The sequence below is a fragment of the Cydia strobilella genome, chromosome Z, assembly GCF_947568885.1.
Source record: "Cydia strobilella chromosome Z, ilCydStro3.1, whole genome shotgun sequence".
NCBI lineage: Eukaryota > Metazoa > Arthropoda > Insecta > Lepidoptera > Tortricidae > Cydia > Cydia strobilella.
This window is the reverse complement of record NC_086068.1, coordinates 10,118,149-10,144,482: the sequence shown is the minus strand read 5'-3', so window position 1 is coordinate 10,144,482 and position 26,334 is coordinate 10,118,149. Positions and strand designations below refer to the sequence as shown.

General features: G+C 37.9%; 1 protein-coding gene across 1 annotated transcript in view; it reads left to right on the top strand.

The window, feature by feature from the left end:
* Positions 1–26,334, top strand: part of LOC134754188 (glutamate receptor 1-like) — a 184,520-nt gene that overhangs the window by 74,939 nt on the left and 83,247 nt on the right. The gene's annotated exons all lie outside the window — the stretch shown is intronic.

Genomic DNA, 26,334 nt, shown 5'->3' with positions numbered 1-26,334 from the left:
GTGAGTGGTGCAACACTGTCCGTGTTTGTAAATTACATTATGACATTAACAGCGCCGTTTGTAATTTGCCGCGGCATTTTGGTCGAATTAGTTCTTTAATTTACCACGCGTGGTGCTGCACATCAAAACCATGAAAAACGCTGTGGAGTCCATCAAATCTGGAGTTCGTCTGTTTCTTTTCAAAAATAATTTCCTTCATAATTTAACTAGACGGAGCCCCGCTTCGCGGGGCTCTATTACTGGGCGGCTTGCCTTTCGGGCATCTGAAGCTACCTAACGAACCTAACCTACCTACCTATTGATTTAGTGTGACGTCTGCGAACACATTGGGGAAAAAAGCGTAGGTAGGTAAGTAGGCTAGGTTCGTTAGGTAGCTTCAGATGCCCGAAGGGCAAACCGCCCAGAAATAAAGCGGGGCTCCTTCTAGTTAAGTTGTAAAGGAAATGTTGAAAACGCGCGTGAGGATGGTGGTGTGGTATAAATAAAAGTTAATATAAATTTATAAAACCATGGTCACCCTCTGACCACATGTCACGTTTACGTGGACACTATTGAGCGCACTAACTATTTGCCTTCGGCAATTTACAAACGTGAAATTGACGACGCCGTTTGTAAACGGCGGATTCTTACAATTTGCCTGCGACATACACAGGCTGTCTTTTTTAGACATTGCATTTTTAGTGCATTGCCGTTGCCAGAGTGGTATTGGGATTATACTGAGCAACTTTTACTATGGGACCAACCACGAAATCGCTGTCGGAATTATTTTTTTCGCGATTTCGGGGTTGTTGCCATAATAAAAGTTGCTCAGTATAATCCCAAAACCTCCCTGGCATCAGGAATGCACTTATTTTTTAGCCAACCTGTATATCGAGCCTATGATATAGGTACCTATTTTATTTTTAATAATTAACATCATCATATCAGCCGAAAGACGTCCACTGCTGGACATAGGATCCCAGGGATCTCCACAACGACCGGTTTTGCGCCGCTCTCATCCATCGGCTCCCCGCGACCTTAACCAGATCGTCAGACCATCTTGTGGTGGATCTTTTCCTGCTGCGTTTTCCGGTTCGCGGTCGCCACTCAAGAACCTTTCTGCCCCATCGGCCATCGGTTCTGCGAGCAATGTGGCCCGCCCACTGCCACTTAAGTCTGGCAATTCTCTAAACTATGTCGACAACTTTGTTTCTCCTGCGGATCTCCTCATTTCTGATTCGATCTCGCAGGGAAACTCCGAGCATAGCTCGCTCCATTTAGTTGAGGGAAATTAGCTAAAATTACGGCATAATTAATAGAAGACTTTTTTTAATTGGGATATGTATGTTATGGACCGTAGTTATTTTTCATCAACCCTCCCCATCCCTCCCCTCTCTGCGTCACCCCCCACACCCCCGCAAAGGGCCCGAAACGCGGTTTTTCTCAATTTTTAAGGAAACCGTTCAAGATACAGAAAAAGTGTGTAGGAACGAAGTGATCCTTAATAAATTTGCTATTAATCTCTTATACACACTATAGTGCTATCACTTATAGTTTTTGTGCAATGCGTCACGGAAGATGGTAATTGTCAGCATTTTTAGTTTTTTTTTTCTTTTAATGACTATTCTCAAAAAACGCTTACGATATCACCAACTTTTTTTTTGATTAAGTAATTAGTATAATGTTTTTTTTTTAATTCCTTGATTTGACATTTCTGTGTTATTTTGAAAGTTACTTCATTTGGGCTTTGGACTGATTATTTGTCTTCAATCAATGCACATGTCTTTCATGACAGATTACACTAAAACAATTTAAATCGCTCTACGATACAAAATCTCCTATGTTCTGTACTTTAAGCACCGTGAAAGCGCCCATTTTTGCCGTCGGAAGCGGGAGTTAACTTGCCCATTGAGAAAACATGGACAAAAATACATAATGGATAAAAACTGAATTCTTAAATATTGAAAAAGGCCTGTTAAGGCAGTACTATTATATGTGGCTGTGAGATTTACCTTCCAGGCCAAAGTTGAGGATTTTGACGCTACCTAGAGCTGGCGTTCATGACCACAGGGAACAATGTTGAAAAGTATTTAAAACTTCGAAGTATTTATTTCACTAATATTGTTTTATTAAACATTTATAATTGATACATTAAAAATAAGGCAGAAACAACTACCGTGAAAATAATTTAAACTTTAAAGTTGCCTGGGTATCGATCGAAATCATAACGTAGTGGCACCAGTGACCAATCATTATCATCTTATTTTCACTCTTCTTCTATCTCTACGACTTTGTTGACGCAGCTCTGACCTCTACACTTTTTACACATGGTTGTGCAAGGCAAATTCGCTTTTACACAACCACATCGTCTGCCGCAGCCTTTTTTACAAGTACACGATATCAATTTTAATATGGAGGCTGGTGCTGGCGGCTTCGTATTCAATACGGGACATAGGCAGTAGTTATTTCTTTTCTAGCTCCATTCTTGGGGGGGTAAAAACTGACCTCTCCAACTTTGCACTTGGTGGAAAGTTCGCCGAGAATGGTGGGAAGCGGAAGCTGACGTAGGTGGCAATTTGGACAAAATTACTGCGTTCCTTCCCTGTCCGACTAATTTGTTAAAACAAACAAATCTGTATTGACTCAAGTCCACTTCTTCGGGTAGGGCTTTATATAGCGCAAGAATAAATTGTAAATTCAATATCTTCAGTGGATGAACTTGGATTATTGCAAACGCCGGGAATGTAGTGCAAGTCTGTTCTGTTGTTAAAATATTTGTATTGCCTGCATTTTGCCTTTCCCGTAGAAAGCTGACGTAGTGTCACAGCCACTTATAGCATGTAAAAGAAGGATTGAATCCTTAATATTGGACATTCAATTAGAAGACTGTAAGTCGTTGGAGCTGTATATTCTTTTTTTGCTTTTCCCCTGAGGTTCTTTGATCATTGCTATGTTTTTACCATTGGGGGTTAATGCAATAAGTAAGACAAGCAAGTCAATATCTTGTCCAACTACAGCGTACTGCTTGTGTCGGTCAGATTCTTCAATGGCAGCTGTAACAATCAGCAAGTCAGCGTCATCTTTAGCAAGTCGGGAACATATGCCATTTTTATTGAACTTCTCAATGAGCTGTGAAATAAATCTCGCTTTGTTCTCGATGTAAGAGAGAAGTTTGGCCTGTGGTTCGACTAGAGCTGTGTCTTCCGTAAAAGCAAATTCACGAGTCTTGTGCTGCAAAAGCCGTCTTTGCCGTTCTACACTCTTTGTGCTGAGATGATTGTCAGAGTAACCGTCAAAGATCACAACAACCATTTGGCCATAATTTCTTTGAATATAAGAGATATAGGCGTCGTATGCATCCGAGAAAGTGCCTTCTTGTGGCCATACCACCCTATGGAGAAGGTAGCCACTGTCTACAACGTAAAACCAATCATCCGCTGTGCTACTGGTTTGTTCTGGGACTTTATTGAATAAGAGCTGATTTCTTTGACTTCCGCATCAGTGAATTTTCTTCAAATAAGGACAATGGTACTGTCGATAGTTCGTACTAGAAACAAGCCCGCAGATTATCTGGAGGATGTACAGTACAAAGTATTCTTTGAAACAGTTGGGTTGTATCGACTTGCACTGTATCATTTCCCATCTTCACAGTAGCGTTGGGCGAGGACAGGGACCTAACCGAATTTGCAGGTTTTAATTTTAAAGTTGCAAATTTATTGCCTTCGATGACAGTTCTTATTATGGTTGGAGAGCCGGCAGTAAAGTTTCGAACCAACGTGATACCACGATGAGATGCACAATGGTTTCCCATAAAAGTGATGCTAAGTCCGAATTTGATAGTCTGCCACGGCGAAACTTGCCGAAAGTACAAAAAAGATAGCCACTTCCGGTGCGAAAAAGGGGGGGTCATTTAACCCATTTGATACTGCAATAATAGCTATGGCATCAGTTAGAAATTTACTGGTAGATACAGAAAAGCGAAATCTGCCAGTATGATTCCTGCCGGAAGTGCTTGGCATACGCTCTCAAAGGTGACCATCGGGACCCCTAAATTAACCCATCTGATACCAGCATGAAACCTATTCCAGTCGGTAGATATGAACCTTCTCTTCAGGAATATAGAAGTCTGCCAGGGCGTTTTCTGCCGAAACACCTTGACATACGAGATTATGTAAGCAGCATCCGTGGAACCCGTATTTTGGAGATGTACAGATTACAGACATTTCAATTATTGCAGGCTTATGATTTATTACCTAATGCTTATATTTGTATATTTTTATGTCATTAATAACATATATTTCAATTTTATTAATATACACAATATAATTTGGGCATTAATTTAATACCTGCTTACGGCTTTGTACTTCTTTGTTTGCCTTATAAAGGTGCTAACAAATTAGCTACCGATATATTTACAGTTGATAGTACTCGGCTCCTGAAGTATATAATTATGAAACATTATAGGTTTTATGATGTTATTTTGAGAAAATTGGAAAACAAATTTGCTTTGTAAAAAAATTCTGTTAATGAGATAATTAAATGAGACCTCATTGAACAGATTCTAAAACCTCTTTTAAATATAAAACTTAACTGGCCACTTCACGTTGATAAATTAAATGACACATTGACAATGACATTTAAGACAAACAAGCAGTTAAATACATGATGATTATTTTTTTAGATATAATTATAGTTTATTTATTTTGTTCGGTAAATAAAATAAAAATTATGAGAAATTTTCTTAATTTCTATTAAAAGTTAATTATTCTAGTGTAAAGTACCATCTCGTAAAATTTCTGTAGCTAATCAGCGAAATCGACTCCACACTCGCGTTCGCGGCTTCGCGCCGCGTAGTCTGGAGCGGGCTTAAAACACCAACAATCGACTATTGTTATCTCTTTCGCTCTTTTAATAATGATGTTCGCTGGGATTAAAAAGTTTGAACACGATGTATTTTCAAAATGGCATAGCGTCGTCAAATGAAGGAGTATAATAATGAGTAATACTTTTTTTTGAAAGAGCACATTTATCTTATACTCGTATTAAACAATTTTTGACGATAACGTTAGTATACTTTGAGATATGTCATCTTAAAAAAAACCCCAAATGCTAAAAAACGTTCATCTTTCGTGACAGATTGCACAAAAACTATAAGTGATATGACTATAGTGTGTATAAAAGATTGATAGTAAATTTATTAAGGATTTTTTATTAATACCCACTTTGTCTGTATCTTGAACAGTTTTCTTAAAAATTGTGAAAAACTAGGTTTCGGACCCTTTGCGGGGGTGTGGGGGGGGGTGACGCAGAGGGGGGAGGGGCGGGGAGGGTTGATGAAAAATAACTTCGGTCCATAAGGTACATAAATATCCCAATTCAAAAAGTCTTCCATTAATTATGCCAAGTTTTCCATACATTTCGTTCCAGAAGCAACATACTAATTGCTCTTTGAGTGACCTTGAGCCTTCTTATGAGGGCCATTGTGAGCGACCACGTCTCTGTTCCGTAAGTCATCACTGGCAACACACACTGGTTGAAAACCTTCGGGTACAACATGAGGTTTGAAATAATTTTCGCCTTCTCCATGTTCATTTTAAGACCCAATTGTTGTGAGATTCTACCGAGGTCGTTGAGCATTTTACCAAGGTCTTCCAGAGTCTCAGCCATGACTACAATATCGTCGGAAAATCGGAGGTTGGTGACGGACTTGTCATTTATTTATGCTGATGCCGAGCCCATCCCAGTCCAGAAGCTTGAAGACGTCTTCCAAAGCGGCAGTGAACAATTTGGGGGGTATAACATCTCCCTGTCGCACACCCCGCTCTAGTCGGATAGGCTTCGTGTCCCGGTCCTGGAGACGGGCTGACATAGTGGCATTCTCATACAATTGACATACCTACTCGTATTTTGATGAATATTATTATTGACTCAGTTTCAGTGCATTTGATGGGTACCTATACCTACTAAAAGTGTATTGTGTAAAGTATGGGTAAATATATGAATATAATATAAATATAAATAATAGCGGAATAATATCGGGTAGTTAAGGTATGGTACCTCATGTGGTCGCGACCCAGAGCCATGAGGAACCGAGGAAGAAAAAGGTAAGGTGTGGCTGCACATAAAGGCTGACTCACGCTAGACCGGGCCGGGCCCGGGCCGAGGCGTCCGACATGACATGTTCTATGACGGCTGATCGGTGATCACGTGGTGCTTTCCATAGAAAACGAAGCTCCGGAAGCTCCGGTCCAGTCTAGCGTGAGTCATCCTTTAGTCAACTCTAAATAATTCTCTATTAGTGAAGTATAATATCTAATAATAGAGTTTCCTGTACCTCTATAAGATATTCTCCGACAGAAGGCAAAAAAATATTGTTGAAATTACGGAGTATATTGTTTTTTACTCACTGTAATGCTATTTACGTAACGAATAATGTAGGAAGTAATTAGGTAGGTATTAATACTTTGAAGTTGGTGCTAAGCTTTCTCTATAGGTAAGTACCTACATAGAATTCAATAACGTATAAGATTATTAAAGCTTATTGCTATTTATGTTACTATAATAAGGTCAGCCAGGACAATTGCAACTATGAGGAAAATGCAACTACTCTAAAAACGCAAGAGGTGAGTCTAAAGCTTAAGCCATTTATACCATGGGTGAACTCTCTTGACTGGCGAAAGTGTGCCATGAATACAAGTGGCTGTAGCTCTAGAGTATTAGTTGCATTGCTCCATAGCCTCCTAAAGCCCAGCCATACATATGAAAAATTCAAAAGGGTAAAGCCGTGTTTGTATGGGGCATCGGCCAAATTGATTGCCGTTTTGCTAATTTATAAGCTCAGATGTAAGATGCTACTTCACAAAATATTAACCCTAAAATGATGCAGGTGTTTGAGAAAAAAAACCGGCCAAGTGCGGGTCGGACTCGCTTTCCAAGGGTTCCGTACATTACACAATTTAAACAATGTATTTTTTATGCGAAACGTGCGTGAAATGTCTTTAAAAAACCCGTAGCTACGGGTTGGATCAAAAATTAAATAATTAAGTCCGACTCACGCTTGACTGCACATTTCTAGTAGGTTTTCCTGTGATCTATAGGTAAAGATCTATTTTGTGTATTTTTTCAAAATTTTAGACCCAGTAGATTCGGAGATAAAGGGGGGGGGGATGGTAATTTTTTGCCTATTTTTTGAATAACTTTTAAACTGTTTATCTTAAAATTATAAAAAAAATATATTTGAGATTTTCACTATGAACTCTTTGATTTGATACGTAACACGATATAGTTTGAAAAACTTTATTTTTAAATTTTCTCATTTCTCAAAAGTGGCCCCCATGTTTAAAATTAATTTGTTTACGTTACATGTTCGTCTTTGGGTCACAAACTTACATATGTATACCAAATTTCAACTTAATTGGTCCAGTAGTTTCGGAGATAACAGGCTATGACAGACGGACAGACAGACAGACACACAGACGCACGAGTGATCCTATATAAGGGTTCCGTTTTTTTCCTTTTGAGGTACGGAACCATAAAAAATGGTTTTCGTTTCTTTTTATTTAAACTACTGAACCGATTTTTTGTAACTTATAAATATTGTGTAAGTAATCTAGATGTATTATTTATAAAAAAAATGGAGTTCCAAATATCCTTATAAGTAGTGAAATTTTCACTTTTAATTTTTCAATATTTCTTTTATATTTCCGAGATATCCACCAACCAATGTTGGGTATTTTATGTTTTTATTAATACTCTCTAACATATATTTTTTTCAATAACGTTCACAATTCACAACAAACACACAATTCACAACATTGGCTGCGGGGCGTACTACAATTACTACAAAGTTCTGGGACGGCCCTGGCCTGGCCGGAATTTGACTGGAGGGTTGTTTTTCATTTGAGATATATAAACCAAATATTTGTATTCAGTAATATAATTTTACTTAGGTTAAACCATGACTCTGCTCTGTTATGACTCACATACTCACTCACTTCACGCCCCCCTCTGCTAATGGAGCGGGCCAAGCCCCCCCACCCATACAACTGCTTCAATCGACGCAACCAGGTAGCTTCGGAATCCGTTCGACGAAATGGAAGAATAGGGTCTCCCCTCTTGCGCCTCTTCTCTCTGCAGACAGACCGGGTCATCTCTCGCTGCGGGAGTGGCCCTATCGGGACGGCTGGTGTCTCCGGGCTCCATATCCAGCTTATTATACAGATCTCGAACGGAGCTACCAACTGCGGTCGGAGTCACCGCACTCCCTGGCTTCCAAATGCTCCCTGAAGCCACGCTGGACGAATTGGAAGAATAGGGTCTCTCCTCTTGTGCCTCTTCTCCCTGCGGACGGACCGGGTCATCTCTTGCTGCATGGGTGGCCCTATCGGGACGGTTAGTGCCTACGGGCCCATCATCGAGCCTTTTATACAGATTGTAACTAGACTAGACTATCTACTAATGCTGGGAACTTCTAATTATTAGCATAAAGTCTTATTTTATATAGCTTTACATATACAGTAGTAGGGAAATTGGTCGCCCGTACTGTTAGCGAAGAACTTTTTCTCACAATCACTTAGTAATTTTACTAACTAACTCTTATAAGGCTTATAAGGCAAACTGAATCCATAGATATTGATATTGATTGAAAGAGTAGTGAAAGAAACCGAGGAGAAAGTATGGGATGCACAAGCGGGATTCCAAAAGGGTATGGGATGTACGGATCAAGTCTTTTCCTTGCGATGCATAGCCGAAAAGTATTTGGCCAAAGGTCAGAAGGTCTATTGCGCTTTCGTGGATTTGGAAAAGGCTTATGACAGAGTGGTGAGGAATGAACTTTGGTCGGTACTGTCGGTGTATGGATTGAGCGGCCGTCTCATTCAGGCACTGAAATCGCTCTATGAGGATTCCAGTGCCTGTGTGAGAGTAAACGGGTCGTACACTGAGTGGTTTAGCATCGAAAAGGGTGTTAAGCAGGGATGTGTAGCGTCACCGTGGATGTTTAATCTGTTCATGGACAGTAGTTTGCATGATTTGAGAAATGATGAATGTGGGCTGAGAATGAGTGGGTTACCCGTCAAATGTCTTCTTTACGCTGATGACCTGGTATTGCTAGCGTCATCGGGTGAAGAGTTGCAGGAGATGGTAACAAGAATGCTTGGATCTTTTGAAAGGAAAGGAATGAAAATAAATGTAAGTAAGACGAAAGTATTTGAAAAGGAAGAATATATGGCAAACTGTGAAATTTTGATTGGTTAAGAAAGAGTAGAACAAGTGAAAGAGTTTGTGTATCTGGGAACCTTGTTCACTAACGGCAGGCATGATAAAGATATTGAAAGGAGAGTGAATGCTGGAAATCGCGTGAATGGGGCGCTTAACGCTTTTATGAGTAGCCAGAAGGTGTCGCAAAGAGCACGGTTGGCTGTGCATAGAGGGGTGCTGGTGCCTACACTTATGTATGGTAGCGAAAGTTGGGTATGGCAGAAGAGGCATCAGAGCCAAGTGAATGCAGTGGAAATGAGAGCGTTGAGAAGTGTGTGTGGTGTGAGACTACAAGATAGAATTAGGAACAGTGTGATAAGAGAAAAATGTGGACTAAACGAAGATGTAGTGACAAAAATTGAGAAAGGTATGTTGAGATGGTTTGGACACATGGAAAGAATGAGTGAAAGAAGGCTAACAAAGAGAGTGTATAAGGGAGAGGTAGAAACGGGAGTTGGAAGAGGCAGACCTCGGCGGACTTTCTCTGATCAGATCGGGGAAATCCTGAAGAAAGGCCAGGTCAAGAGCACCCTAAACCGGCGAGCGTGTATGAGGAATGTCATGAAAGTGAAGGAAGCGAAAGAGGTATGTCAGGATCGTAGCAAGTGGAAATCCGTGGTCTCTGCCTACCCCTCCGGGAAATAGGCGTGATTATATGTATATATGTATGAATCCATAGATCACTTTGACTTTGATGTCGGATATACTTATATGTACGAATACATTTATACCATAGAATAAGTATACCGTCACGGCTAATAGGCTTGATGACGAATTTTCATTAATGGTATCAATCGATCAGATTTGTTTTAGGATCAAATGTCTATATGGGACCCATTGCATTAAAGCAATACAAAAGTCAGAAATGATAGTCAAAGTCCGACAGTCGTACATCACTCGCGAAACGTTCCTAACAAAACGATGTTAACGTGACGTCAAGGTCACTGAGAGCCCATTTTGAAGTATGGACACTTACTGCGGTACTAACCATACTTTATTTCTTTTCGGAAGTTAAAAAAAATTGAAATTTTGAAACTTTTAGGTCCTGTATTTTTGTATCATTTACATATATCATTTTAATATCCACATTAATGTGATGAACTGCTCATTTGCTATCTACTAGTATTTCACTAGATTTTGTTATAAAATTCAACAAATAGTGTCATGATCCCTATTCTGTTGAAAATAACGTTTATCGGGTTTGATATAGTTAATTACAGGATAGTTATTGCAGGATTATCAAGATTTTTCCTTGAGTAAATAATAAGTTTGGCAAGCATTTTGGTACTCCAATCTGTTGAGGGGCACCGTTTCCGGAGCTCCGCGGTCGCCGCCGCGCCGCCGCCGCCGCTCTGACATACGCCCCACATTTATTTACACGACACAGATTAATTCTACGTCATCCCACACATATCCACTGCGAGACTCTACTATTCTCAATCACGTGGATTGCACACTTTTGACAAAAGCCATAATCCTGTGCTACGCTTTACAAGTTTCCATTTTCTTATACATTACTCATAATAGCTATTAATGCAACAAGTGCGGAAATCATCTTTACGCACGTGTATCATACAATGTTTTACTATGCATTGTGGGAGTAAATAAAAAAACATATCATGGCAAATAAGTTTAATTATTAAAAGGAGTGTTTTAAATCGACACGAGTGGCGAATTACCTATTCGCACGTGTATCGTACGTTTTACAGTAGATATGGCCCTTTAAACTTTCGACATATGCACGAAAAGTGCTCTTTTCCGCACTAGTGCGAGAAAGTAGCACCATATGTACTGTAAAAAAAATTGAAAACAAAAAGCACTAGTGCGGTAAAGTAGTACCTTCCGCGTGATATGGCTCCGTAGGAAACGCACTTTTCGAGCACATGCATTGTAATAGCTATTTATGCAACAAGTGCGGAAAGTGTATGATTTCCGACGAGTGGAATTTTATTCACGAGCGAGCAAAGCGAGCGAGTGTATAAAGGAATACGAGTCGGAAAACATCTTTACGCACGTGTATCATACAATGTTTTACTATGCATTTTGCGAGTAAATAAAAAACATATCATGGCAAATAAGTTTAATTATTAAAAGGAGTGTTTTAAATTGACACGAGTTGTGAATTACCTATTCACACGTGTATCGTACAACGTTTTACAGTATATATGGCCCTTTAAACTTTCGACATATGCACGAAAAGTGCTGTTTTCCGCACTAGTGCGAGAAAGTAGCACCATATGTACTGTAAAAAAAATTGAAAACAAAGCACTAGTGCGGAAAAGTAGTACCTTCCGCGTGATATGGTTTCTTAGGAAACGCACTTTTCGAGCACATGCATTGTAATAGTTATTTACGATACAAGTGCGGAAAAGAGGAAATTCGAAACGAGTGGCGATAAATTAAAACACGACCGCAGGGAGTGTTTTAAATCGACAAGAGTTGAGAATTACCTATTCGCACGTGTATCGTACAACGTTTTACAGTACATATAGCCCTTTAAACTTTCGACATATGCACGAAAAGTGCTCTTTTACGCACTAGTGCGAGAAAGTAGCACCATATGTACTGTAAAGGTTCTTATCACACACTAAGATTTTTTTAAATTATGTAAATAATAATATTTTTAAAGATTGCCGGTCCGTGTAAGGAAGCTAGGCCAGATTTGAACATGCTTAAACCGACTGTAATATGACGACGATATAGGGTAGGTACATCATGTTTTACCAAGTTTTTTTTAATTCATCGCCGGAAAACGTAGATAATTCAGATTAATTCCATTTTAGGTTATTTTCTGAAGTAGGTACTGTAAATAGATAGATACCTAGATAAAATATTTATTCAACCTCAACTACCTATAGAGACAAAATAGTAGATTGTGTCACAAGAGAGCAAAATGAGGTATTTACGACGAGGGCGTACATTGAAACTTGAACGAAGCGAAGGTTTCTATAATTTAATCTAAAATTGATTCTTAAATAGAATCCTGAGCGTAGTGAGGGGTTCAAATGTTAACGCCCAAAGTGGAAAAAAACTTGCTACCATGTGACACATACTGATTTTCACACCATTTATGAGGAAATTTTGTTATTATGTTTCAAAATATTATGAAACTAAAAAAAAATAATGCAGAAAATGAAAACGTAATGTTAAATCATTTTACGGTTTAGACTCACTTGTTTTAGTCACTCGCGCGACATGTTTCGGAGAGCCTAGGTCTCCTTTCTCAAGCACTAATAGTATTGATGAATGATTTAATATTAGTATGTCTCACAACAGTTTAAATTCGAAAACGTAATGTCCTAAAAAAGTGCCACTAGGGAAGAAAAGTGCCACTTTGATCCCTCCTAGCAGGGAAGAAACAACCCTTTTGCGAATAGGTAATGTGAAAAGAAAATTGACAAGAGACAAAGAAAATTATTATATTATATTTTAGGTTTTAATGGAAAACAAGCGAAAGCAGAGCTAATTTTACGTTTATTTTTCATGGACGCAAATATATTCAAAATAAAATTTTCCTTGGGCTACTCCTAGAACCCTAATTGGGCTACGTTTAAAATATGTGTAAGGGGGGTCGGCTAAATTTGTCTAATCAAAATTTTGTCATTATTTTATCGTTCGAGTCAGCCTCTGCGCTCGATTGTCTTACGGGACACACGCTGCCGTGTGCAGTGTCCTCTTACGCGCCGGCGCAATTATTTTTTTTAAATCGGCAATGTTAGCCGAGTGTGTTAGTTTAACATTTAGTATTTCGTTTTAAAAAACAAACGATTTAACGTCTATTTAATAACATACCTTCCGTCTTGCACCCCGTTATTGGGGTGCAAAGTTAAGGTGACTGTCCATTTCCAACCGCAGCTGCGTTACTGCTCCGACACTACTGCAGCGGCCTGAACGCGTCGGTGTTATTGTCAATTTCCATAGTAAAATGAATGACGATATCGACTGCACGTAATATGGTGATTTTAACGTTTTCCCGACCGCAACTGCACTACTGCTCCGACACGTCGATGTTATTGTCAATTTCCATAGTAAAATTAATGACAAGGCCGACTGCACGTAGCATGGCCATTTTTGCGTATTTAGTGTATTATTGCAACTGCGGTTGCAGACCGCACGTCAAATCTGTCACCTGCACTGAAATGTCTTTGGGTCACAGATATTAGTAGTTCTAAGCAAAGAGGATATAACCACTACGTTCTAATAAGGAGCTTATTACACCCAAGGATATACAACCCCGATGGTACAGTCGCCATATATCGCAGATATATCGGGTCGGCCCAGGAGCTCACAAATATCTGAACACGCCCTTATTGTCAAGGCGCTAGAGTGCATGTTCAGATATTTTTAGCACGTCGGTCGCTCCGATATATCTGATGGCGACTGTCCCTACTGTAAACTTTTTTGCTAATCTATATTGAGCCATATCACCAGAGCCAGTTAGGAAACGTGTGTGTTGTACACAATAATTGTGTACAACACGCACCGCGCTAGTTGTATGCATGCACAATTGATCTTGTACCTCGGCAGAGGGGAAATAGTGTCCCAATTTGTCAGTAAATAAGAAAAAACAAAAATCAACTCATCCATTTCCTTTAGGTACTAGTATACTAGCCTAAGACAAAAGGGGATATTACTGCAATGTTCTGCCACCAGAGTGCAGGACTAGCATTTTTAGTAAACCATAGAGACACACTGTACCCACTACATAGTTACATACACGTATACATACTAACATACTGTAGTACACATACTATGGATGGTATAGAAAGGATGCCAATCTCTTATGGCAGAATTAGGATTGTTCATTTTTTTTAAATGTTCTATTTCGAAAACCATTTCGAGATATTAGGTTTTTAAACAGTTTCCGACATTTGCTGCGATATAATAATATTAATAATCGAGGATTGAAGATATTTCAACAAATATACTGATGACCTTAGTTTGACCTTCTCGCGAGGCTGAATATAATAATGTCATCGTATAGTAAAAGTTATCGAACCATAGTAAATAAATCCGTCACTCACGTAATTGTCAAAGATGTCATTGTCATCAATTGTCATAATAAAAATTTTCAGTTAAACCGCTAGTTTCTTACGATTTGATTTATAATTTTTAATACCTAAACAGTAGATTTTGATTGCTTAATATATCAAAAACCTTGTTTCCACTTGTGGGAATGATTTACAAAAATTATAGTCTGCGAAGACCTACGTGAAAGACGGTGTTGTCGTGAAGTAAATGTGGAATGGAATACTTCAAGTGTTACACACAATATTGCTGTGAGGATCACGTCGATGTAAGTATAAAATTAGTATTATTTTACTACGAATATTTAAAAGTCCATTTTGGTGGTCGGGTCACTAGTACCTATTTATTTTCTGTGATGATGTGGCCAGAATATCTAAAGACAAACCGTTTAACACAGCTTGTCCGCTACTAGCTCCGTTTTACTGATTTGAAGTTAAATTCAACAAACAGACATACATATATGTAACTTATAACCATCTTGCAAGCAATAAATCATATACATACAAAAATACATAGTTATACTCAAAATACAACATGAAACTGAAAAGATAATTTCTAATTTCCAGGTACCTACAAGTTGCAGTTCAAGGCTCAAGCTGCTGATATCACGATCATGGCGGACAAAACTAAAGTTAATAAAGAGTTGTGAAAAATAAAACATGTCTTATTTTTTACTTTTTTATTAATTTAGGAAAAACCTGTTTCCCAAAAAAAGTGTATACATTATATGTTCAACATGTTCTGCACGTGAGGTTGACACTGAGGGCTTTGTTTAGTAGCATTCAGTTAAAGTTGATTTAGGTTCTACTCTTGTTGATCCAGAAAATAATTGTATAGTTTATTATTAAATCTATGCCCACGCCCAGGCACTATTCTTGCTATAACTTTACATTCTCCGCCTTCTCTAGAAATTTGTACATTATATACATCCAATAAAACTAAGATATATAACTTAAGGCAGATTTGTGGAATCAGCTTTCACAGTTGCGGGGGTCTTAAGGCATGAGGGTTAAACAAACTTTGTTACAGTGCAACACGCAATTTTTCATCACACCAACACGAGGAAACCATTTATTATTCAAATTAATTTATTTGAAGTTCTTTCTATCGGCCAAGGTGAGGGCAATAGCTTTCTTCATAAAGGATTTCTTGTCTCGCCCGTCAAGTTTTATATGGATGCACGGTCATATCATAAAGAGTGCCGTGCCGCCCATGGACACCTGCAACAAAAGAGGGATTTTAATTTGTGTTTCAGTTTCAAATAGGAAACTTGACAATATGAAGTGTAAATTGCGCAATTACCTATAGCTCTTACAAATAATTTTATTCATCACATCGGATTGCTGTGTGCGGTGGTCACCTGGTGGTCACGCATTTAGGCAAGAGGATGGGGAAGAAAATTTCACATTGTGAACTTACCTTAATGTTAAGAATAATTTTTCCTCTGCATTAATTTCATTTGATTAATTTGATTGTATTTCGTCAATTATTAAGTCTCATTCAATGTTGAATTGCTTTTCATTTAATCGGCAATATTCCCTGAATAAACGATCACCATTAAATATTAGATTTTTTATTAATATTGCGTAGCTGCCTTCGTCGGACTCTGACTATTGTAGAAAGGCAAACTGGTTTTCTTTTTCATGTAGCATGTAGCATTATCGTCACTCGCTTCTTTACGTAAAAAATACAAAAGTAAATTAGTATTTTATTTGTACGTCTGACATTATATGACTTGACATTGACAAGCCATCAACGAACGCTGTCGCGACTGCACGCCGCAACAGCCGCAGTCGTGCTGCTACAGTAGTGCGGCACCGCGTAACGTCGCAACTGCAGTGCAGCGGCAGTTACAAACGGACAGTCACCTTTACGGCTAAAGCTACGGCGGCAGGAGGTACCTGCTGATCCGGCCGCAAATTAAGAAGCTCACCAGAGGCTACCTTCACACGCACCAGCTGACCTCGGCGCTCCCGAGACGTCCCCACGCGACCGACCCCAGGGCCTGGAGTACCAGCTTGCCACGTCAGGGGAGTACCCGCCTACGTCAGCGAAACCAGACAGGCTAATTTCAAATGAACGGACCACTACCACGACCTCCGCTCGGTTTTAATTGCAATATATTTCTTTGTTTGAAAGCGTTATGGGACTTTAATTTAAATTCACCTAGCCCAACCGCTTCATTGGCACCTACGTATACTTACTCCATTCCAGGTTGGTTTAGACGGAAGGAAAAATTATTCTTAGAACAACTTTTATGTCACATGTAATCAATAAGCAATGTCATCCAATAAGTAAAATTTGTGAATACGCTCTAATCCAAAAATTTGGAACTATATTAAATATTGAAGATGAAAATACTTTGACCTAATTTATCCACCAATTATGTTAGCTGATTTTTTATCATAATTAGTAAATAATACAAATATGTTATTGTAGTTTACAATAAAACAGGTTTCGATATTAAACACCTAACGAGGCAAAGGTAAATAAACAGTTGTAAGAAATTGAATGCTATGATTATTAATAACTAATTTTTCCATCTTTTTAAGGGCTCAATAGTAGTCTATAGCCAACTAAGAAATATTAATAGGTTCGCTCTGTCTGTCCGTTCGCGGACTCAGAACTCAGAGATATATAGTATATACTAGAAAGATGAAATTTGACATGGGTATTTATTTCATTAATTGGCACTGACAAAGTTGTAAAATAAAGAATAGATATTACAAAATACACAAAATAGTTCTTTACCTACAGATGACAGGAAACCTATTAGAAATGTGCAGTCAAGCGTGAGTCGGACTTAATTACTTAGTTTTTGATCCGACCCCTACGGGTTTTTTAAAGACATTTCACATAAAAAATACATTGTTTAAATTGTGTAATGTATGGAACTCTAGGAACGCGAGTCCGACTCGCACTTGGCTAGTTTTTTTTAATTGAATTACTTTTGAGTTCAAATATATTGTAACAAGCTCAAATATACTCTTTATAAAATAAATGTTACAACTCCACATAAATGGTTTAAAATCCCTGATCTTGTTATCTTCTAGATTGAGCAAAGAGTCTTGATTGCGTTAGATGTGCAAATGGCTCTGACTGGTAAAGCGCTGTACGGCACCGAGCGTTATGCGGTAGCTCTGGTTGACAAAAGTTGATTTTACAACGCAGTTACCATAAAACAAATGGCGCCGTCCAGCGCCATCTTTTTTAGCTGTCAAACTCGGCACAAGATTCCTTCCTAGACTTATATTGACCGGGATATAGACCGTGATTACCTTTTGTATTGTTTATTAGCTCCCGATATTTCGACGCAGTTACAAAAAGTAATATAAGTCTAGTGAAACTACTCCTTACACATCTTATTCGATCAATGAATTAGTACCTAATGCGTTCTGCTTGTACAATTTGAGTATGAATCAAAACCATTCCATTCTGATTACAATACGTTTTTACATCTACAAAGTCACTCTTTACTACTAGTTTTGATTTTAAGTTTATAATACACCTAACATTTGCCATGATATTAAAGTAACATATCGCGTGCAAAGAATAACGCGTATATTATCGGTTAGGTGAAAATTCAATAAACAACATGTAAAAAATGACGCGGCACGCTAAGGGAAATAAATGGTTTGTAATTATATTGGGGATCACAGCGATCCCCACCGAGAGTTCCGTAACGGGACCTAAACAGGATTGTAGTTCGGCTGAAACCGACCTACCGCGGGGTAATCAATATGGCAATGACATATGGTACGGGTCCCCTTCCCTACTGATTTAGTGATAATAGTTTGCTGAAAATCGTGTTGGACTTCTGCTTCATAATTGGGTTTCGGTGATACGTTACAAAGTTATTCTTTTGTAATAAAGAGTTTGCTACTGTTTGCTTTTTGTAGCTTTTGTAAACAAGCTTGTGTTACAAACATCAACGTCAAACGAATTAGGTAGTTCACTCTCTAAAAATGATTTACCTGCATACCATATTTTTTAGCGGATAGAATTGTTACCTTATAAGTATACCCTGTCCTCTAAGGATGAGAATATTGATACTAGACCGAAGCAGACTAATGTCTATGAACATTAATTATTGGGTAGTAACATATTATTATAATACAGGTTAGCCAAAAATACGTTAACAAAGAATTTTTACTGCAGCATAATGTTCATTATGAACATTATGCTGCAATAAAATAATATTTGTTATTCATATAGATAATTCGTTAGTTACCTAATTTTAATTTTCTTAATGCAATCTAGAAAAGAAAAAATATACTAAAATTTCATTTAAGGCATTTTTGGGTCATGTACCTAATCAATAATAGTTTACTAATTTTAGGCTAATCATAGTTAGGTTAATAATTGCCGTTAGGAAATAATAAATAATTACATTAGGAAACAATTCCTAATGTAGGAATCAATTTATGTAACTTAACCCTTTTCTTTAGTACCTAGGTTTAAAGGTGTTGTGAGTGACAATCGATGGGTTTCATGGTAATTATAATGGAAGTACCCATTTACCCAGGGTAAATGCTGCCTTCCATTAGACTTTTATTAATAAATAATAAAAAAACAGCGGGGCGATTTTTTAATTTCGATCGCTCGATCAGATCTCGTCTCTCGAAGATCGGTGGAAAACGGCGAAATGCTAATTTTTAAAATACGAGCGATAGAAATTAGGAATCTAGTGGAATTGACCACACGTTCTCAATTCTATTAGTAGAATTTAAACGCCTAGTAGTGGAGATATTATTGAACGAAATACACGAAATCGAGCGGTCGAAATTCAAAAATCGGCCCCAGAGCTGTATACCTAAATGGAATATGTTAGTGAAAACCTATCAAATCACGAATGGAATACGTTCGGAGAAGGACAGGAACTGACAGTGCCTTAAAAATACATTTGTAGTGAAAACAAAAATGGTGAATAAAATAACCTCCCGTATAGCGTTTAGTTTACCTTATTGTACAGAGCAAGCACTGTACTAACCTAATGTGTTTGTCATACATATGGTAATCTATTATGACACAACTATTAACGCTTTATATGAGGGGTACATGTCTGTCTGTCAGCGGGATGTATTTCATGAGCATGATGTTGACCTATTGCCAATATATTAACCATGAAATAAGTGTAAGTAAGTATTACGCACATTGATCTACTCAGCTGCTACTACGCATGCGTTTTATCTTATAAAACAAGTTCTTTTACGAGTAGAACATATATTATAATAATGGCAATAGGTGGCAATGCGGCCAGCCTACTGGGCACACTGCCCACCATAGCAGCGATTTAGAGGATATTTTTAATTTACGAGCCTATATAGCATCATTTAATAATAGTTATAGCGGACAGTATTTTTAATATGAAACCGTATCGATTTTCTGTATATATAAATGTTTTTAAATGCCGCTTTAATAGTAAAATTTACGAGGCGCTGGGAAATCTCTGTAAACAAAAATTTCGCGCTGGACCCCCGCGGTTCCAGTTTCGACACCAAACGGCGCAAACATGCCTTTGCCGTTGAAAAATATATTTGCGCAGTTTTTTCTGTTCCGCTATTATCTACTAGCTTTTGCTATTACTCGTATCTACTAGCTTTCCGCTATTATCTACTGTTCCGCTATTATCTACTAGCTTTTGCTCGCGACTTCGTCTGCATAGAATTAGTATTTTGGGTAGCTTCTTTTTTTATCCAATCTGTTTTTTATTGATTCCCTATACCAACTTCCTTATATCCTTATTTGAGAGACAAACCTACCTTCTAACGCCTTGATAAAATGTAAAGGTAATGATTCAATTTGAGCATAATAGTTACATCATTGTAAGGCGATGCATCAATAATCACGCTTTCGGGGTGGAAGTTAGATAATTTTCACCCTCGTAAGGGATGATTTCCGGGAAAAAACTATCCTATGTCCTTCCCCGGGACAAACTATCTCTATGTCAAATTTTAACTGAATCGGTTCAGCGGTTTACGCGTGAAGAGGTAACACACAGACAGACATACAGACAGACAGACTTTCGCATTTATAATATTAGTATGGACGTTGTGCTCATATTGCATGGGTATCTCACGACAATCCGGCGTGCGAGACATAGCTATATACGTGCATAACCCTGTCTTGCTTACACACCGGAGCGGCGTGTGGGCATTAAGGCGGTTCCCTGAGCCAGAAGGCGAAAAATCTCCTTATATGATCCTGTTTTTCTAAGAGGCGTTGATATTCGTAGACGTGGAAAAAATATATGTAGTTATTGACTATATTATCTTTAACAACATAGCTTCCGATACACGAATTATGACACTTCGCTCGATACAATTAATTCCCAAAGTAACCTCTGACTCGGACTTTTAACCATACTTTACTCGGTTATTTATTTTGTGATACTATAAACAAAAAAAGAAGAAAAAACAATCTTAACATAAATAGTAATTTTATAGCTTTAGAATTTCGATATTGTAAGGTAACGTTTTTAAAATAAATAAAAACCGACAAAATTCGATCAAAATTGACACTTGGCTCGTATGTTCTTTCCCGTTCTTTCTTGCGAAATGTGACAAAGACAGCGGCAAACCGATGGAACGGTCTTAATAGCAGATGTCTTGTTTTATATATGTGACACTGACACATAATTGTGTATTCATTGCGGCTCCTGATTTTGAGTAGAAATAACCCAACACTTTCTTACTTTTTGAATAAAAGTAAATATTGTACTTTTTCCTAACAATGCCACGGTAAACTCTGGGCGAAAAAAACACTTTTCACGCAGTTATCATCCTACTTGTATTATGCTTCGTAGTTAAGTAAGACAACGTGAGTTTTACTTATATATAAAAACAGATTCCCTTGTCATAAAGAGGTGTTAGTTCTGAAAATTTCCCAGGATAATAAACAAAGTGACCCAAAGCATTAAGGGCATCTGGCGTCGGAACGTGAAAAATAAGGAAACTTTTCTCCTCCAACCATTCGCGTTACAATAAAAAGTAAGTCACCGCGTATTTTTCTCGTCATGGCCTTTACACTTTCAAACAAAAGTCGAAACAAGTGGCCGGAACTTTCAGATTTATTCAGCGGGGTGAACTGAGAGCGCTGATTTTTAAGGCGCTTCTGTTTGACACATTTTCGATTCACTATTATTCCCTAGTTGTCGATGCAGCTGTAGGTAAGTACGAGTATTTGGGGCCGTGCATGACGACAGCGCCACACAGCGGTTGCAACTATAGGCTCGTATTTTGTCAAAACTATTAAGCGAGAAGTATGTAAATCGTAATAATTTCAATGAAAACTACTGAACGGGTTTTTATGCGGCTTTCACCTGTGAATAGAGTGATTCATGAGGAAGGTTTAGGCGTACATAATTTGTTAAGGTTTTGTGTAAATTGGTTAAAATATGACGATATTTGCTAATGAAGTCGCTGCCCAACCCATTTGAGATATAACAACAAAATTTATGGTGGAAACATCTCTCTTTCATTGGTCTACAAAAAAGTCCGCGATGGTGTTTGTCTATATTTTAAGGATAACTTACTATACCCATTCTTATCTTATAAACAAATACGATAAGTTAAATATTTTTATTTTTCAATGGAGTATATTGTTGATACACTTAAAAGATCGATCTATTTTTTTTTAATCCCTCATAAAAATATTTTTTATCGACAACTACTACTAACAACAAGCTACTCGCATATCTTTTTGAACCGGTGTCAGCATTCGCGGAACCCATCTCGCACTTACTTTTGACATATTAAGATGGTAATGGATAATATCATGTATGGTACCAACAGAAAGACCGGTTATTTGAGCTATTGATTTTACCTTCACTCGACCATCTTCCAATATAAGTTTTTCCACTTTGATAATATTTTCTTGTGAAGTAGCTACTACAGGCCGGCCAGGTCTAGGATCATCTTCAATACTCTCTCTCCCACGTTTAAATTCACTTGACCACTTTTGAATGGTAGATAAAGAAGGAGCAGACTCACGGTAAACACAATCCATTTCTTCTTTTATAGTTTTTTTTATTTTTACCCTGTTTGGTCAAGAGTTTTATTACGCCTCTAATTTAATTAACATTGTTAAATCGCTCATGGTGCTCACGTTTGTTCGGCAATTGCAGAAAAACAAGAACATATCGGTTTGAATTTTACTTTTTTTTTTAAAGTCTATGAATGACTCTTAGTGGCCAGTAACAAAAGAAATACTCAAAAAGGTTGTAAGATATCAATATCGAGAATTTTTTTGAACGCCCCTCGTATCTACACGGATACAGTATTAATAATTATCAAATTAAATACGTTAGTTATATTAAGCAATTCATGCAGAGTACAATGGTCCCTTGCACTATACAATTTAAATATACAAGAAACAAAGCTCGTCCTCACTTTCTTGACACGTGGCTGACCAAAAACAAGCGGGCATCTCGCTCGTTTTTGCCCAGAACGTGCAAAGTTGTGGAATGGGCTACCTTCTGAGGTGTTTCCCTTGCGCTATGACATGGGGTTCTTCAAGAAGCAGGTATTTAGGGTTCTCAAAGGTGGGCAACGCATAAGTGGCTCCTCTGATGTTGCTTATGTCCATGGGCGGCGATGGCTGCTTCCCATCAGGCGGCTCGTCTGCTCGTTTGCTTCCTATTACATAAAAAAAATGAATATCTCAGGAGTAATCGTAAATTAAAGTTCCATTTCGAGCCATATAACTTGTATGAAATGTGAAAGACGCTAATATCCGTTAGTTGCCAATTTTTTGCACCTTATGCGCTGCGATCGTTTTACTTACCCCCACCATGCAATTCGCACGGTGCTATTAGGTTGTGAGGTAGAGGATGTTTTTTTTTTTCGTCTGAGTTCTACAGGGTGTCGCTGGATATGGTATTTTATAAAGCATTATTATTCAATTTATAAAATAATAAACCTTTATTTTGTAAAGCGAATATTTTCGGAATACCGGTCAGAAAGGCCAAAAAATTCATAAAAGTAAAGTTTAAGACTTTCAGTTCTCGTTGAATTCTCGTTGTTGCATACAATTATCGTTTAAGTATGCGTCGTGTATTAGTATATCATATATGAGACTATGGAGTAAGTACTTATTTGAATGGAGTATACATTGCTGCTTATATGCTTATGCTGGTTCGCGTTAACGCATAATCGGTTTTGGCTGTCGTTACGCCCATAACGTGACATATTATGTGACTTGCCACTTTAAGTTGCGCTAATAAGGCGCAAAAACTGAAGCAACTTGTGTGCGTATTCGCTAGATAAGAAAACACCTTAATACAGCGACTTACCTATGTATTGCTGAAGCGCAGCGTATAAAGGTAAGTCTAAAAATATCTCCCTACTAATAATATAAATGCGAATGTAACTCGTCTGTCTGTTACCTCTTCACGCTTATACCGTTATCATTATCAATATCACGGTTACCTACAAATTTGGAGAAAAGAGATGAAAGAAAAATCATTTGATGACATTCTGATTAGGTATACCTATAGTTTTAGTAACCAAGTTATTATAAGTAAGTACTTACATACCCTAATTTCCCACCAATAAAATCTCCATGCTTGCCAAGTTTCATGTTTCCTGTTTCAAATACTGCTTCTTTAAATGGCTTGCTTCATTCACTTAAAGTTTAGCCTAGTTGCAGATCTCATATTTTTTATATCTTACATTCCCATTTTATATCAAAATTGAAAAGAATTAACAATGTTTTATTAATCCAGTAAATCACCGTGTAATTCCATTTCTACCATTCTTGAAATCAATAACGATTTGTTGCAAAGCTAGGACAATAAATCCATATTTTTCTCCGGGCAGACTAAAGCCATAAATTCCATACCGGAATACTACACAGCAGCGTATGCTCACAAAACAATAAATTGTGAATGCCGCTCGCACACTCTAGTCATATTCATAAACCAATGGACAGGCAAGGTTTTATTCCGGGCTGCCTGCCGTCCACTTCAGTCGAGCCGCGTTAATCGCGTGATGTTACGGCGTGCCAACCTGCGCTTTATCTGCAGATCAGCATCTGCGTTCCTGCAGCGGTCATCCTTAACCCCCTGTAATACATGCGTAAATGGACGTATAAGTCACTATTGTCGCACACAGAATCCGCACTACCTACATTGATAGAAGTTAGACCAAGAAAAGTCTGCAGAGATTTTGACAGCACACGCAGTGCCAGTGTTATTTATACGTCATAATTTCATAGAAGTTTGACGTTTAAAATAACACCTGCAAGACTTTTCTTGGTTTAACTCTAGGCAGCTGAACCAGCTGAATGTTCATTTAATTTAAAGGTATTTTTATTTGTATTTTGTGAAATTAAATTTTAAAGTTGAGTTACCTACTCTGTCCGTCTGTCCGTCTGTCTGTCACCAGGCTGTATCTCATAAACCGTTATAGCTAGACAGTTGAAATTTTCACAGATGATGTATTTCTGTTGCCGCTATAACAACAAATACTAAAAAAGTACGGAACCCTCGGAGCGCGAGTCCGACTCGCACTTGGCCGGTTTTTTATTTTATGTGAACATATGTACAATGTCCTGTTACAAATCAATTTGTACCCTACCTATACTTAGTCAGCACGTCGTTTATTTAGTTAGTAACTATATTTATTTGTGATATAAGCTCCTCCAGAAACATCCACTTGACTGAAATATTATAACGGTCGTCATTCGATACCATTACCTAGTTACTTCGGCTTGGAGGAGAAAGTACTTTTAAAAATTGAGAATATAACCCTACCCGTGAATTCCTAACATGCCATAACATATCTGAACTTTACGACATTATTTCGTATATTTTTTACACATCTTTACTTAGGTATATTTATTGTAGCTACATAAGTCATGGTTGAAATAATAAATGGGAGTTAATCAGTCTGCCTTACATGCAAAACGTAATAAAACTTTATTCTTTGACGAATATTTCATGAAAGTACCCACCTACTGAAATAATGAGTCCAGTTTCGTAGAAAAAGAACTGTCATAATTATAACGTTACATTCGAGTTAATTTGTTCGATGAATGGCTGATAATTATAATTACGAGTATTATGGGAAACCTGGGGGTACGACCGTGCCCTCGCCAAGACAAAGGGCAAAAGGCAGTGCCTATCTTTTCTCGGCACGTTTCGTCGTATTTTCGATAATAATTATCTGCTGAGCGGCGACCGCAGTAAACTTAAATATGCTGCTAAATAGTTATTTGTGCAACAAGAGAGGAAAGTTGGTTTTTCTTGCGAGTGTTTATTTTGAGTCCCGAGAAAGTGAAAGATTCTAAGTTAGAATCTTGAGCGTAGCGAGGAACTCAAAAACACGAGATGTAATGTAATTAACATGTAAACATATATAAAGAACATATTAAAGGTTAAAATGTATTTCGAATTACACAGAATAATACAGAAAAAAATTCATGGCCTTCACTAAATTAAAAAGCTACTTTGTTTCACTTCCTGGAGTGAGGAAAGTCGCATTTTCGTCTCTCCCTGGAGTGAGGAAAGTCGCACTTTCGTCAATCCCTGGAGTGAGGAAAGTCGCACTCAACAAGCAAGAAGATAGAAGCAAGAAGAAGTCGCAGGAAGTTTTGTCCAGGGAGTGACAAAAGTAGGCTTGTTCGAGCTGCTGAGGTGAAAAGCTAATTTCATGTCAGGATTTAGACAAATTTCAGTATTTTAGGTTGTATAGTAGAAACAATTGCCTCATAAGTCAGAAACGCGCATGTGACACCCTTAATAGCAACATCCATAGACTACGAAAACCCCTTAGAGTTATTTTCCATAATTAATAAAAAAATATAAAAAAATTATACTTCCAATGTGTTTGGGTTAGAGTTCTTCATGACTGTTCCAAATTTCAAATCGATAGCTTAAGTAGTTCTCGAGGTATTTAGCAATGTGACAGACAGACGGACGGACGGACAGAGTCGCACCATAAGGGTTCCTTTTGTACCTTTTTGGTACGGAACCCTAAAAACGGTTTCGTAGTTCAGAAAAATAGTTGATGCCACTTTTTTTAAATAATAGTATTTTATACAATCGTGATATAATGGAGACCTTTTCAG